At 45.7% G+C, this 13,026-nt stretch overlaps 1 protein-coding gene across 2 annotated transcripts in view; it reads right to left on the bottom strand.

The window, feature by feature from the left end:
- The window catches only part of ITCH (itchy E3 ubiquitin protein ligase), a 102,723-nt gene extending 91,028 nt beyond the window's left edge, over positions 1-11,695 (bottom strand). Inside the window, exons 1-2 of one of the 2 annotated variants that reach the window (XM_004612555.2) lie at positions 11,617-11,695; positions 5,935-6,011 (exon numbers count right to left, since the gene is read on the bottom strand). The gene's annotated coding sequence lies outside the window, so the exon portion shown is untranslated. The remainder of the gene's footprint in view (positions 1-5,934; positions 6,012-11,616) is intronic. The other variant, XM_055138453.1, reaches the window with a different exon arrangement.
- Between the last annotated feature and the right edge of the window lie 1,331 nt (positions 11,696-13,026).

The following is a 13,026-nucleotide window of genomic DNA, read 5'->3' as shown; positions in this document are numbered from 1 at the left end:
TATCAGAAAGACCCTGAGCACCACTCGGTGTTGCCCAAAAATTGGGGTGAGGGGGACACATAATCTTTTATAAGCCATCAAATAAGTAGTTAAAAAAAAACAAAACAGGGGGTTGGGGAGATAGTGCAGAGAGCAGGGCACTTGCCTTGCATACAGCTGACCCTGGTTGGATCTCTGGCATCCCATATATGGTCCCCCTAAGCCAGCAGAAACCCCAGAACACTGCCCAAAACGAAACAAAACAAAACAACAACAAGAAAACCAAACAAATGCAAAACTAGAGGAAAAGTACAATGAAAGCCCAGTCCCAACCAACCTTCACCTTTTCAGAAAGCACTACTTATTGTCTTTTATAATCTAAATATAAAGGAATGGATCATTCCAGTTATTCTGTGAATAGGAAAGAAAGAATAGCAATAGACTGATACAAAAAAACATAGACAACAGCTATAAAATAATCAGACAAAAACAATGCAATTTTTTTAATTGTATAAAGGATTTGAACAAATACTTCTTTAAAGACATCAAATAACCAATATGCACATGAAAAGAGGCTCTATTACAACGATTATTACAATAACGCAACTAATCACAATGAAACATTATTTTACCCATTAGGATGACATTAAAAAAAAAACAAAAAACAGCTTGTACAGAGGGTAAAATGCTTGCCTTGCTTGAAGCATACTCCTTTAATCCCCAGCACTGCATAGGATTCCCTCAAACACATCACACCAGGAATGATCCCTGAGCACAGAGCCCTGGGCACAGTTGGCTATGGTAAAAAAAATAGTAATATACGTAACAAATGTTGGCAGAGGTGTTGAAAAATGGGACTCTTGTACACTGCAATTGTGAATTTAAAACAGTAACAGCTGCTATGGAAAACAATCTGATGATTCCTTGAAAACATAAATCAGGGGCCAGGGACGTGATTCAATGATAGAGCATACATCTATATGTTAGGCCATGGATTCAAGCCCTGGTACTGCAATCATTATAATCAAAGTGGGGGGTGGCAGGTGGAAGATTTCTCAACGGAACAGCACCGGATCCCTGGCACCACCCACAGGCCAACTAGGATCCAGGCAATAATGCCATGCTGGTGCTACAAGTGTATGATCAACCAATTGTGTGTGCAACATCACTCATTGCCAACTACAAAACAACAATGAAGAAGGAGGGGAAAAAAAAACTAAACTGAAAATAGAATTAACACAGGTTTCAGCAACTCCACTTCTGGAAATATACCTAAAAAAATTAAAGGGTACTCAAACAGATATCTGTACACAACATTCAAAGTCATACTTAATCTATATCTAACATTCTTCAATTTACTTAAGAGACTTCACTGTATCACTGTCATCCCGTTCCTCATCGATTTGCTTGAGTGGGCACCAGTAACATCTCCATTGTGAGACTTGCTACTGTTTTGGCATATCTACTACACCACGGGTAGCTTGCCAGGCTCTGCCATGCGGGTAAGATACTCTCGGTAGCCTGCTGGGCTCTCCAAGAGGGACAGAGTAATAGAACCTAGGTCGGCGGCATGCATGGCAAACACCCTAACCGCTGTGCTATCGCTCCAGCCCACTTAAGAGACTTACTTAATAAAACTCTATCATGCAAATTTTTGTTTGGGGGTCATACTCAGCCGTGCTCAGGTGTGCACTGTCAGGTGTGATCCAAAAACCAAAATAAACTCCAACTAATCTAATCACTGTACTCCCACAATCACAAGCACCTTTGCCCATTCAGAATTCCCTATTCAAATAATTTTGCTCTTCTATGCTTTCAAGATTATTTGGATGTATTGCTTTAAACTTGGTGGAGTAATGTCTGGAAGGTCTGAGATACACCTAGAAGTACAGTGCTGGGGGCTACTTCTAGCAGTGTTCAGAGAACCATGAGCTACTAGGGGTGGAACCTACACTACCCACATGCAAAGCATTTGCTCAGTTTATTAAGCTATCTCTCCAGACTGTTTGAACTAAATCCTTTTTTTATTTTTTGAGGGAGGTGGGGGCTTGGGTGGAGAGGCCTTATCTAGCAGTGCTCTAAGCTCTAGCTCTGCATGCAGGGATCACTCCTGGCAGCAGTCAAAGAAGCAGATGGGGTACCTGGGATCAAAGCTCTGGTCAGGCACGTGCAAGGCAAGTGGCCGATCCACTCACTGTACTATTACCCTAGCCCTATTTTCAATTTTAAGCAAGGACTTTTCCCCCAGTGGGCAGAAACCATGGCTTATGCTGCAAAAGGTGGAAAAAAAAACCCAGATCAGAGGTTGCAAAGTGAGAACCCACAGGACCAATTCTACCCACAGTGGTGATTTGTTTGGCCCACAATGTTTATATTACAAATTCGTAAGTTGCCAATGTTTAAAAATAAGAATTTCTTAACAAATCTGGATTTTTAACTTCTCTTTAGAAAAAATTTAAGATATTCAGACCATTATCAGTCTCTACTTGCCTCAGATTTAGGAAGCTAACACTAAATAGAATGTTTCAAAAATGGCTAAAATACCAAATTTTGCTTCAAATTTTAAATAGTAAGGCAGACAGTGGCTCACAAATTCATTAGTTCATTTAAGTTCAATATGACCCATGACGATTACTTAAAATGTTCACCTAACCCTTGTAGTCTTTTAAAGTACTATCATTACTACTTTAAATGCTTACCTAGTTACTAAATGAATTAATAAACTGAGAACATTTTAAGACAAAATGGTAGTAATGATAATGACAGTAACAACACAATTAACAGATCTTGCTTACTATGAGTAAAGTACTACACAAGTGAAAATACATTATTTTAGTTAATCTACATAATGACCCTATGGATATAATATTACTAATCCCAAATAACAGACAGGAAACTAAAGCACAAAATTAAACAAACTGGTGAAGATCCTATTATCAGTACATGGTAGAGGGCAAAATTCAAAATAAAATCATCAAACTTGGACCACAGTTAGCCCCTAAAATATGATTCCCTGACTAGTATTCTATACAAACTTTTGACTATCCAAACTGATTATATGGAAGAAAAATTTAGTCAAAAGACTTGATTTTATTTATTTTCAGCTTTGGGCCACACCAGCATGCTTAGGGGTTACCCCTTGCTCTGCACTCAGGAATTACTCCTGGCTGTGTTTGAGGGACCTATGTGAGGCCAGAAACCAGGTTGGCTGTGTGCAAGGCAATCACCCTACAGTCTGAACTATTGCTCTGGCCCTCAATTTGATTTTATTTTGGTTTTGAGCCACACCTGGCTATCCTTACAACTGGCTCTGTGTTCAGGAATCCCTCTTGGCGATGCTCCAAGAACAAAATGGGGTGTCAGAAATCAAACCTGGGTCCACTAAATGCAAAGCTAGTGCCTTACCCCCTATCTTTCCAGCCACCTGAAAGATTAAATTTTATTTTTTGTCTGTTTGGGGCTACACCTAGAAATGCTCAGAACTTACTCCTGGCTCTGCATTTGGGGATTGCTCCTAGCAGTACTTGGTGGACCATATGGGGTGCTGGGGATTGAACCTGGGTCCATCACGTGCAAGGGAAGCTTTCTACCTGATGTACTATTGCTTCAGCTCCAAGACTAAATTTTTTTTTTTTTTTTTTTTTGCTTTTTGGGTCACACCTGGCGATGCACAGGGGTTACTCCTGGCTCTGCACTCAGGAATCACCCCTGGCCGTGCTCAGGGGACCATATGGGATGCTGGGATTCGAACCCGGGTCGGCCGCGTGCAAGGCAAACGCCCTACCCGCTGTGCTATCGCTCCAGCCCCCTCCAAGACTAAATTTTAAAGCTTATTCTTTTCTGCACCAATGACTGGAGAGCAAACCAAAGCTTACCAAGCAAATGAAATTTCTCAATCAATTTCTTTTTTTAAGTCTCTTTTTCATCCTTTTTTTTTTCTTTTGCTACATTCTCAACAAAATGTTCAGGGCTCACTCATGATGTTTCAGGGGCTATATAGTATACTAATGAGTTAGTAAATAAACGAGTGAGCTAGGAAAAATAAACCTAGAATACAGCAGGTAAGGAACTTGCCTTGCACACAGTTCACCTGGGTTCAATCCCTGGCACCCCATATGATACCCCAAGCATCACCAGGAATAATTCCCTAGTACAGATACAAGAGTAACCCTGAGCATTGTGTGGATGTGGCCCCCAAAACAAAAACATTCAATAATCTCCTATAATCCCCTTTTCCTGTGCTTGCGTGTGTGTGTGTGTGTGTGTGTGTGTGTGTGTATGGGGGGGGGTATCCCTGGTTTTTTGTCTTGTCTCTGGACCACACTCAGTACTTAGCAATGCTCAGGACTTCTAGTTCTGCACTCAAAATTACTCCATGGGGCTGAAGCAATAGCACAGCGGATAGGGTGTTTGCCTTGCACGCGGCCCACCCGGGTTCGATTCCGAGCATCCCATAGGTCCCCTGAGCACCGCCAGGAGTAATTGCTGAGTGCAAAGCAGGGAGTAACCCCTGTGCATCGCTGGGTGTGACCCAAAAAGAAAAAAAAAATTACTGCAGGTGGTGATGGGGAACCATATGGGATGCTGGGGATTAAACCCAGGTCAGCTGCATGCAAGGAAAACACCCTACAAGGCAAATATCCAGCATCCTTGTCCTATACTTTCTAAATACAACTGAGAAAGTGAAGGCCCAGAGTGATTTTAGTGAATTGTCTAAGATTATGGAATTTGGATTACAAGTAGAGTCATCCACACAAGTAGAAAAATATCAAGGCCAGAATAGAATCCAAGACTCTTGAATGTTGGCCCAGTTTTCTTTCTACAAAGAACTACTTTGTGAGCTTAGAATGAAGTAGAGACTTTTAGAAATAGTTAAAGACATTAGACATGAAGAGTGATCTTTCTCAGTATTGTAACTTTTTTGAGTTATTATATAATCATTAAGGAGATTAAGGCCGCCTTCTTTCCTGTCCCTATCTTTTTACCTTTTTTTTCCCTTTTTGTTATTATTCATGTTTTTCCTTGGAAGAGGACTTCTTGACCATCTCTTATTTGACCATCTACTTTCTCTCTTACCTGCCTCCTTTCCTTGTTATCTCTCACCAAGTACTTCTATCATCCTGTTTTCTCCATAACTATAAAAAAGAATACCATGTGCACTGCCAGGAGTGATCACTCAAGTACCATGCAAGGAACAGCCTCTGAGCACTGTCAGTTGTAGCCCCAAAACAAAAAGAACTGGGACCAGAGTGACTATACAGCAGAAAGGGCACTTGCCTTGCACACAGCCAACCCAGGTTCAATCCCAGGCACCCTAAATGGACCCCTGAGCCTGTGAGGAGTGATCTCTGAACATAGAGCCAAGAGTAAGCCCTGAGTATAACAGGTCTTGTGTCTGTGTGTGTCTATGTGTGTGGGGGGGGGGGGCTACACCCAAACAAAACAGATTAAACTCCCAGTGACAGTGGTATAGATCTGATAGTTCGGTGCTTGGGCCCAGCAATGTGATGCTGCTCAATACCAGTGGTGCTAGGAGTCACTCCTGTCAGTCCTGGGTGTTAAGGGAGTTAAGACAGGATATATAGTGCCATGTTCAAACTCAGGACCCCTTTGAGTATCCCCCTCAGGCCTAATTTTTACAACTTAATCATGCACATACTATACATCTAGACAAGTGAACAGTGACATTTATAAAACCACACAAGTAGAAAAATATGTCGAAGTATGCTAGGAAAACCATAATCAAAGTAAACAAATTAAGGGCATGAGGATTACATGCTATTCCTTGTAGAGGAAGCTTTGAATTGCAGATCAAGTGAAAATCATCCTTTTTATCAGCCAACTGATATATCAACAATGTTCTCTCCCCATACCTTCCCACAGCAATAATATAACCAGGGCTAGCCTAGTATTTCTACCCCTTAAATTTCTCTCAGAGGCTTGCCACCACCATACCTGAAGTTCTCACCGTTGGAGTCACTTCTTTTGGTTAAGGCGTTGTCTCCAGAAGGCCACTGTTAAATGCATGTTACCTGAGAGAAGAAGGAGGGTCTATTAAAACTTTTTTTACCTATTAACTCTTTTTTTTTTTCTTTTTGGGTCACACCCGGCGTTGCACAGGGGTTATTCCTGGCTCATGCACTCAGGAATTACTCCTGGCGGTGCTCAGGGGACCACATGGGATGCTGGGAATCGAACCCAGGTCGGCAGCGTGCAAGGCAAACACCCTACCCATTGTGCTATTGCTCCAGCCCTCCTATTAACTCTTTATTCTCATAATTAAACATATCAAATTAGCAATAACCTTGCGAATCCAAGAGCAATGTCTTTTAAATAATTTCACTGGATAATTTCTAATGGGGCAGGCTGGAAGAAAGTGAGACATGGGGATAAGGACACACAGTATGAAGTAATAACCATGTGGCTCTGACAGTCATATGGGAAAATAAGAATAAGCATACAAACACAAACTCTGTCTACAAGGGTCATTCTTAAGGATCATCCCTACAACTTAAGAGACTTTTTAAGGAAGAAAAAACTACTGCAAGAAAATGCAGTAGCATCAACTCTGAAAAACAAAATTGCTGAGCTGGCAGTTTTCCAAGGACAGAGCACTGTCAGACTAAAAGAGGATGCAGGCAGAATCACTTCTGGTCAACTACTTCTAGTTATGAGGCTTGTTTCCAACATATTTTATGCTGAGGGCCAACCTCCCAAAAAGAGAATGCTACAATTCAACGTTGCAACCTGCCTTCCTAATTTATATTGACTTAAAGTTAGTATCTTTTACAGCTACAAAAATCAACAGGCCTTTACTGAAATGCTTATTATGAGGCCAAAATTAGGTTGGTGCCACAAAAAAATAGAAATAAATATGTACATACTTTTTCTTTAAATATATAAAGAAAACCAATCATTAAAATTCATAATTAACAGAGGGATGAGGAATAAGAAAGGTGAAAAAAATCAGAGGTATTTCCTATCAATACTAATACAGAAACCAGAATGAAGACAACAAATTCAGTTAAAGGTCCAAGTTCCTTGTTAAACTCCTGTCTAAATAATCAAAAAGCATAGGCTAGAAGTAATTTCATTTCCCACCCAACCCACCCACATCTTTTGGTCTGATTCCAAAACCTCTTTAGGAACCCATATTCATCTTGGTAAACTGGAGAACAATGAAGTTACAAAATATAGTTTAAGGAGCTGGAGAGATAGTACGGCAGACGGTCAACCCAGGTTCAATCCCCAGCACCCGATATACTGCCCCCCAAGCACTACCAGGAGTGATTCCTGAGCACAGTGCCAAAAGTAAGCTCAAAGCACAAATCCAAGAATAGCCCTACCACTGCCAGGTATAGCCCCAAAAGCTCCACCCTCGGGGCCGGAGCGATAGCACAGCGGGTAGGGCGTTTGCCTTGCACGCGGCCGACCCGGGTTCGATCCCCGGCATCCCATATGGTCCACCAAGCACTGCCAGGAGTGATTCCTGAGTGCAAAGCCAGGAGTAACCCCTGAGCATCGCTGGGTGTGACCCAAAAAGCAAAAAAAAAAAAAAAAGAAAAAAGCTCCACCCTCACTCCACCCCCAAAAAACCCAGCAACAAAACTGCTGGCCCCATAAACAAAAATATTTGCCACTGTGGACTAGATAAACCTCTTCCAACTCTAAAATTCAAATAGTGGGGCCAGAAAGATAGTGCAGTGGGTAGGAAACTTACAATGCACATGACTGACCTGGGTTTGATCCCTGACATCCCATATGATCACCCAAAGTACCTCCAGGAGTAATTCCTGCATTCAGAGCCAGGAGCTGAGAGCATTGCTAGGTTTGGCCCAAAACCCAAAAAAGGAAAAATATAAATAAAAACCTCAAATAGCAAATTTCTGTAAGTGAGAGAAAAACATTTTCAACAAGCTTGGATTGAGATCAGTAATGTTAATAGGGAACAATGTTAATGTTAATGGGGATATGGCTCAGCAGAACAGTGCCTGCCGTGCATGTATGAGACCCTGAGTTTATTCCTGACACCAGAAGGGGTAAAATTTAATGTGCTGTTAGTGTTTTCCGTTCTACAGTTGCCCTCATCTTGGCTCACAGTGCATAATATCCTCTTTATTTTGTGGGACACTCTCTTATTTTCTAAGTAAAAACTATTTAAAAAACAAATAGTGGGACTGGAGAGACAATACAGCAGGTAGGTACTTGCCTTGCACACAGTAGACACAGTTCAATCCCCAGCACACTATAGAGTCCCCTGAGCCCCATCATGGGTGATGTCTGAGTGCAAAAGCAAGGCCTGGGCACAGCTGAGCATGGTCCAATCCTCCAGCCTTCCCCGGAACAAAAAACAAAGTAGTGTTGGGTCCACAGAGAAAGATCAATGAGCTAAGTATATGCTTTGCACAGAGGAGACCAGGATTTGTTATCCAGCACCAAACAGTTCCCCCGAGTACTGCCAAGAGTAACACATCTCCAAGCACAGAACGAGGAGCAGCCTCTAAACACCGCCAGGTATATGACCAAAATAAAACAAACAAAAAATGCTGGGCCGGAGCGATAGCACAGCGGGTAGGGCGTTTGCCTTGCACGCGGCCGACCCAGGTTCGATCCCCGGCATCCCATATGGTCCCCCAAGCACTGCCAGGAGTAATTCCTGAGTGCAGAGCCAGGAGTAACCCCTGAGCATCGCTGGGTGTGACCCAAAAAGCAAAAAAAAAAAAAATGCTGACAGTCATAAGTTTAATCTTTAAGTTCCCTAAGCATTACATCTGGTTCTAATTTTTTGTTGTTGTTTTGTTTTTTGGCCATACCCAGCAGTGCTTCGGGCTTATTCCTAGCCCTATGTTCAGCAATCACTCCTGGTGGGGTTAGAACATCATTTGAGGTGCCAGGGATCAAACACTAGCTGACCGAGTACGCAGCAAAGCACCCTACTGGCAGTACTATCATTCCAGCCCCTGATTCTAATTTTTAAGCAATACTACTAAACAATATAAACCGATACAACTAACAAATATAACCTGGCATTATTATTGAGATTGACTTTCTGGGTCCTTGTGAGAGACAAGGACTCCTTTACTCTGACTTTAAAAAAATTCCTCATACAAAAATATGACAATATAACATTAAATTAATGCCATCACCTGATCTTACAACATCTCAAGACTCCTTCCAGCTCTTTTCACCACCTTTCCAACAGCCAGACCCTTTCATTCTTTCACTCCCATTACCCGAACCATCTTTCTAAAATACAAATTACTCATCAATTCCCTGTTTGAAAAGAAAAACACACACACAACTGTCTAATGCCACAACATAAAATTCAAAATGTTTAGACTTTTACTTACAACTTTTCATAGGAGTTGTCTCATTATAACATAGGGGCATCACTTCTCAAAATACTCTCCAACTGCATCCCACTTTTTGCTCCCTAAGCTCTTTTTCTTCCACTATCCTCTGCATTTACATACAACACTAAAGTGTTTCCTCTGTCCTGTCCTCCCCCTTTACCATCTCTACCGCACTCTAACTCCTTAGCTAAGACCCAGTTACACGCAGGGGGAGGCCCCGACTCCCTATGGGGCTAACTCCCAAAGAGAACTGGTAATTTCTTCATCTGTATCAAAGTTTTTAAAGTAATTCTTGGTGTGCCCATGGTATTATTTGTTTTGGTAGTTTCCAGAAACATCAGGATTGCCTTAGACATGTTATTTTTTAAATTGATCTTAGGGCCTCACACATACAATCATGTATCCTGCCATCCCTCCAACCCTCCAACTGCCTAAAACCTGTTTTAAAATGTAATTCTAGGGCCAAGAGAAAGCTACTAAATCAACAACAGAAGACCCTGGCATATCTACTTTTTGAAAAGGGGGGAGTCATAGCAATATTATAGTGAGTGTCTGCCTTGCATACAGCCAAGCTGGGATCGATTCCGAGCTTCCTTATGGTTCCCTGAGCAATGCCACGAGTAATCCCAGAGTGCAGAACCTGGAGTAACTCGAGCACTGCCAGGAATGGCAGAAAAAAGTCCTACCCTAGTTCACCCCCTGGCAGGGCAAATAAATTAAATAAAAATAAAAAGCACCCAGTTATCGCAAAGGTAAATTTTGGAGTTAACGATTTTGCCTCTTCCTGCAAGGAAACTGACATAATTTTAAAGAACACAGAGATGATTTTTCCTCTTCCAATAGAACACACGGAAGAGTCTTTCTACACTTGTTTTTCATTTCTTATCACGCCCTTGTTGACCTGATTGATTCACGAGGAGGAATTCCTTTTGGCCTAATTTCCCCCAAAATGACATTCACTGTTCAACTATGCAGTTGCATTTCCACCTTCATATGAAATTGTGCCTTGGGTGAACCGATGCGTACACAGCGCAGGCTCTCCCTAGATCTGCCATGGCAACTTATCTCGGCAGAGAGCAAAGCGGCTCTCCGACGGTGAGGGTGGAAACACACTACTTGTCCCCACCTCCCTTTCAATCGAGTTAAGACTGGAGGACGGAGGTGGGAGCCGCGCAAAGGCGCCGGCGAGCTGCAGCGCCTCATTACTATTCCGAGAGGGGAAATCGCACTCTTCCTTCCCCACCCCTCAATTCCAACAAAGCCCAGCGAACAGAATAACGGCGGGCCCGAGGTGACACGGGGAAGACACAATAAACCGAGGCGGCCAGCTGCGGGGCGCGAGGGGGGGGGGGGGGCGCGGGCGAGTCCGGAGGCGGCTGCCAGGGCGCCGGGTTCCGTCCCCACTAACTTCGGGGGCCCAGGTCTCCCCGGGGCGCGCGGCTCGCAGCTGCGTGGATCGCGCTCCCGAGTCGCGTCACGAAAAGTCCGAAAACTTGAGTTCCCCCATGTCGCGGCCCCCCACCCCGCCCGGCGCCCGGTGCCCGGTGCCCCGCACGTCTCCAGCCCGTCCAGCTTGTTTTGTTTGTGCTGCTCGCGGCGCCACGGAAAGGGCAACTTGGAGCGGCGAGGACACTGACAGCTCCACGTCCGCAAAATTCGGCCCCGGGAGGCGCCGCCGGGCTCGCGGCGGCGGCGGGCACCGAGGACGGCGACCGAGCAGGGACCACCACGCTGGGGGGACAATGGAGGGCGGAAGAGAATGGATCACTGGAGGGAGAGGCGGCCGCGGGACTGGGCCCCCCTCGCGGCTCGGAGAAGGGTCGGAAAGGCCGGGCGGGCGGCAAGGGGGGCCCGGGGCGCCGCCCGTCTCAGGGCCACGTCGCCCGCGGCCGCCCGGCTCCGCACCCTAGGCCGGGGCGGCGGGAGAGAGCGGGCCCCGGGGTGGGGCTGAGGGGCGCGAGGCCGGACCCTCCCGGGCCCCCCACACGGCCCAGCCTCCGCAACTTGGCGCCCGCGACGCCAGGGGCGCCCGACCCCTCAGCCACACAATGACCGCTCGGCGCGTCCCGCCGACCCCACGCCCCGACCAGACCCGGACGCCCGCAGAAGCTCCCCTCGAACCCACCGGCACGGACTCTGAGGGAAGAAGGGAGAGCGACCGGGCTCCGGGGTCCCGGCTTCCAGCGCCGCACTCCTCGGACCCCGCGATCCCGGGACCCCCACCTCCGGGCTTCCCATTTCTCCCTACAACCACCCCCCCCCAAGTCCACCCGCGGGTGTTTACCGGGACTCGGGGCGCGACGACTCTTCCGTCCCTCGACTAAGATGGCAGCCGGTCCCGAGCCCCGAGCACAGCGACTGGAGCGAGTTGGCGGCCAGCGCGCAGGCGCCTCCGCGCAGCAGCCAGCCGCACTACAAGTCCCAGACGGCCTTGCGCGCCGCCCCGCCGCCCGTGAATGGGGAAAGGGCGAGGGGAGCGCCCCTGGAGTCGGGGTTTGCCCGATCGCCGCGCCGAGCCAGTGGGCGGGGCCCCGGGGCCGCTCCCCGCCCCAGCGCCTCAGAAATCCACTCGAGGGTTCGTTGGAACTTCAGGCGCAGGGCCTCGTCTCCGAAGTTTGTAACTCGGCAGATCTGCGACGGAATCGGATTATTTGCATTTCCAACCGGCTCTTGGGTATTTATTTAGGGTCACACTTTGAGAGCCACTGGATTTTTAGCTTAGTTCTAGAGGAAATGCACTCCCGAGTTTTGATTCGGTTCAGATCCAACTCTGGGCGGGTTGCAAGTTGGGGGTTGTGGGGGGCGTCATTTATCTGGCGACACCCGACACCCGGACGTGCTTGGGGGCTACTCCAGGATGCGCGCCAGCCCTTTGAGCCATCTCCCTAACCCCAAATCCAACTTTTAAACTTAGGATGCGTTTAGGGATGATGGAAATAATGTTCGTCTAAATGGGCGAAGAGCTGATGAATCAGTAAACTTGAATCCTCACAACAGACCTGTGAGAGAAGTATCTTCACGGTGTTTACTTCACAGACACCTAAGCCAAGTCCTGAGTTGAGTAAGAACCCACCCAGTCAGCCTTTAAAGTCACCCACTTCGTGGGGTCCTTGTTCTGGGTTTGGTTGTGTTTTTTTTTTTTTTGGTTTGTTTGAGAATAGGCTGTACTGCAGATTCTCAGGTACAGTTAAACTAAGTACTTAGTAATGTGACCTTTGATGTTGTGTTTAGCCTATTTCCTCCTAATGAAGGTAACTTAACACTTTTATTTTCTTGGTGATGCAAGATTGTTTTTATTGAAACTTATTTAGAAAGATGTGAGTGGAAAGAAGTATGTGTTTCAGAGAACACAACCTTCTCCAGAGAAGAAATAGGCAAGCAAGGAAACAGAGACAGCAAGATGGGTGTTAAGAGAGAACACAGGCTTACAGAGCAAGCCTGCATGACACTTCATGAAGTGTTTTCAATTCTATATGTCAGTGTTTCCTGAAACTTGCCTTAAGAGAATCTGCCTAAGGGCTGGAGCAATAGCACAGCGGGTACGGCGTTTGCCTTGCACCCAGCTGACTGGGGTTCGATTCCCAGCATCCCGTATAGTCTCCTGAGCACCGCCAGGAGTAATTCCTGAGTGCAGAACCAGGAGTAACCCCTGTGTGACCCAAAAAGAAGGGAAAAAAAAAGGGGAATCAGCCTA

This window comes from Sorex araneus, chromosome 5 (genome assembly GCF_027595985.1).
Source record: "Sorex araneus isolate mSorAra2 chromosome 5, mSorAra2.pri, whole genome shotgun sequence".
NCBI classification, from domain to species: domain Eukaryota; kingdom Metazoa; phylum Chordata; class Mammalia; order Eulipotyphla; family Soricidae; genus Sorex; species Sorex araneus.
Note: the sequence above shows the minus strand (reverse complement) of the source record. Positions and strands in the feature narration are given on the sequence as shown.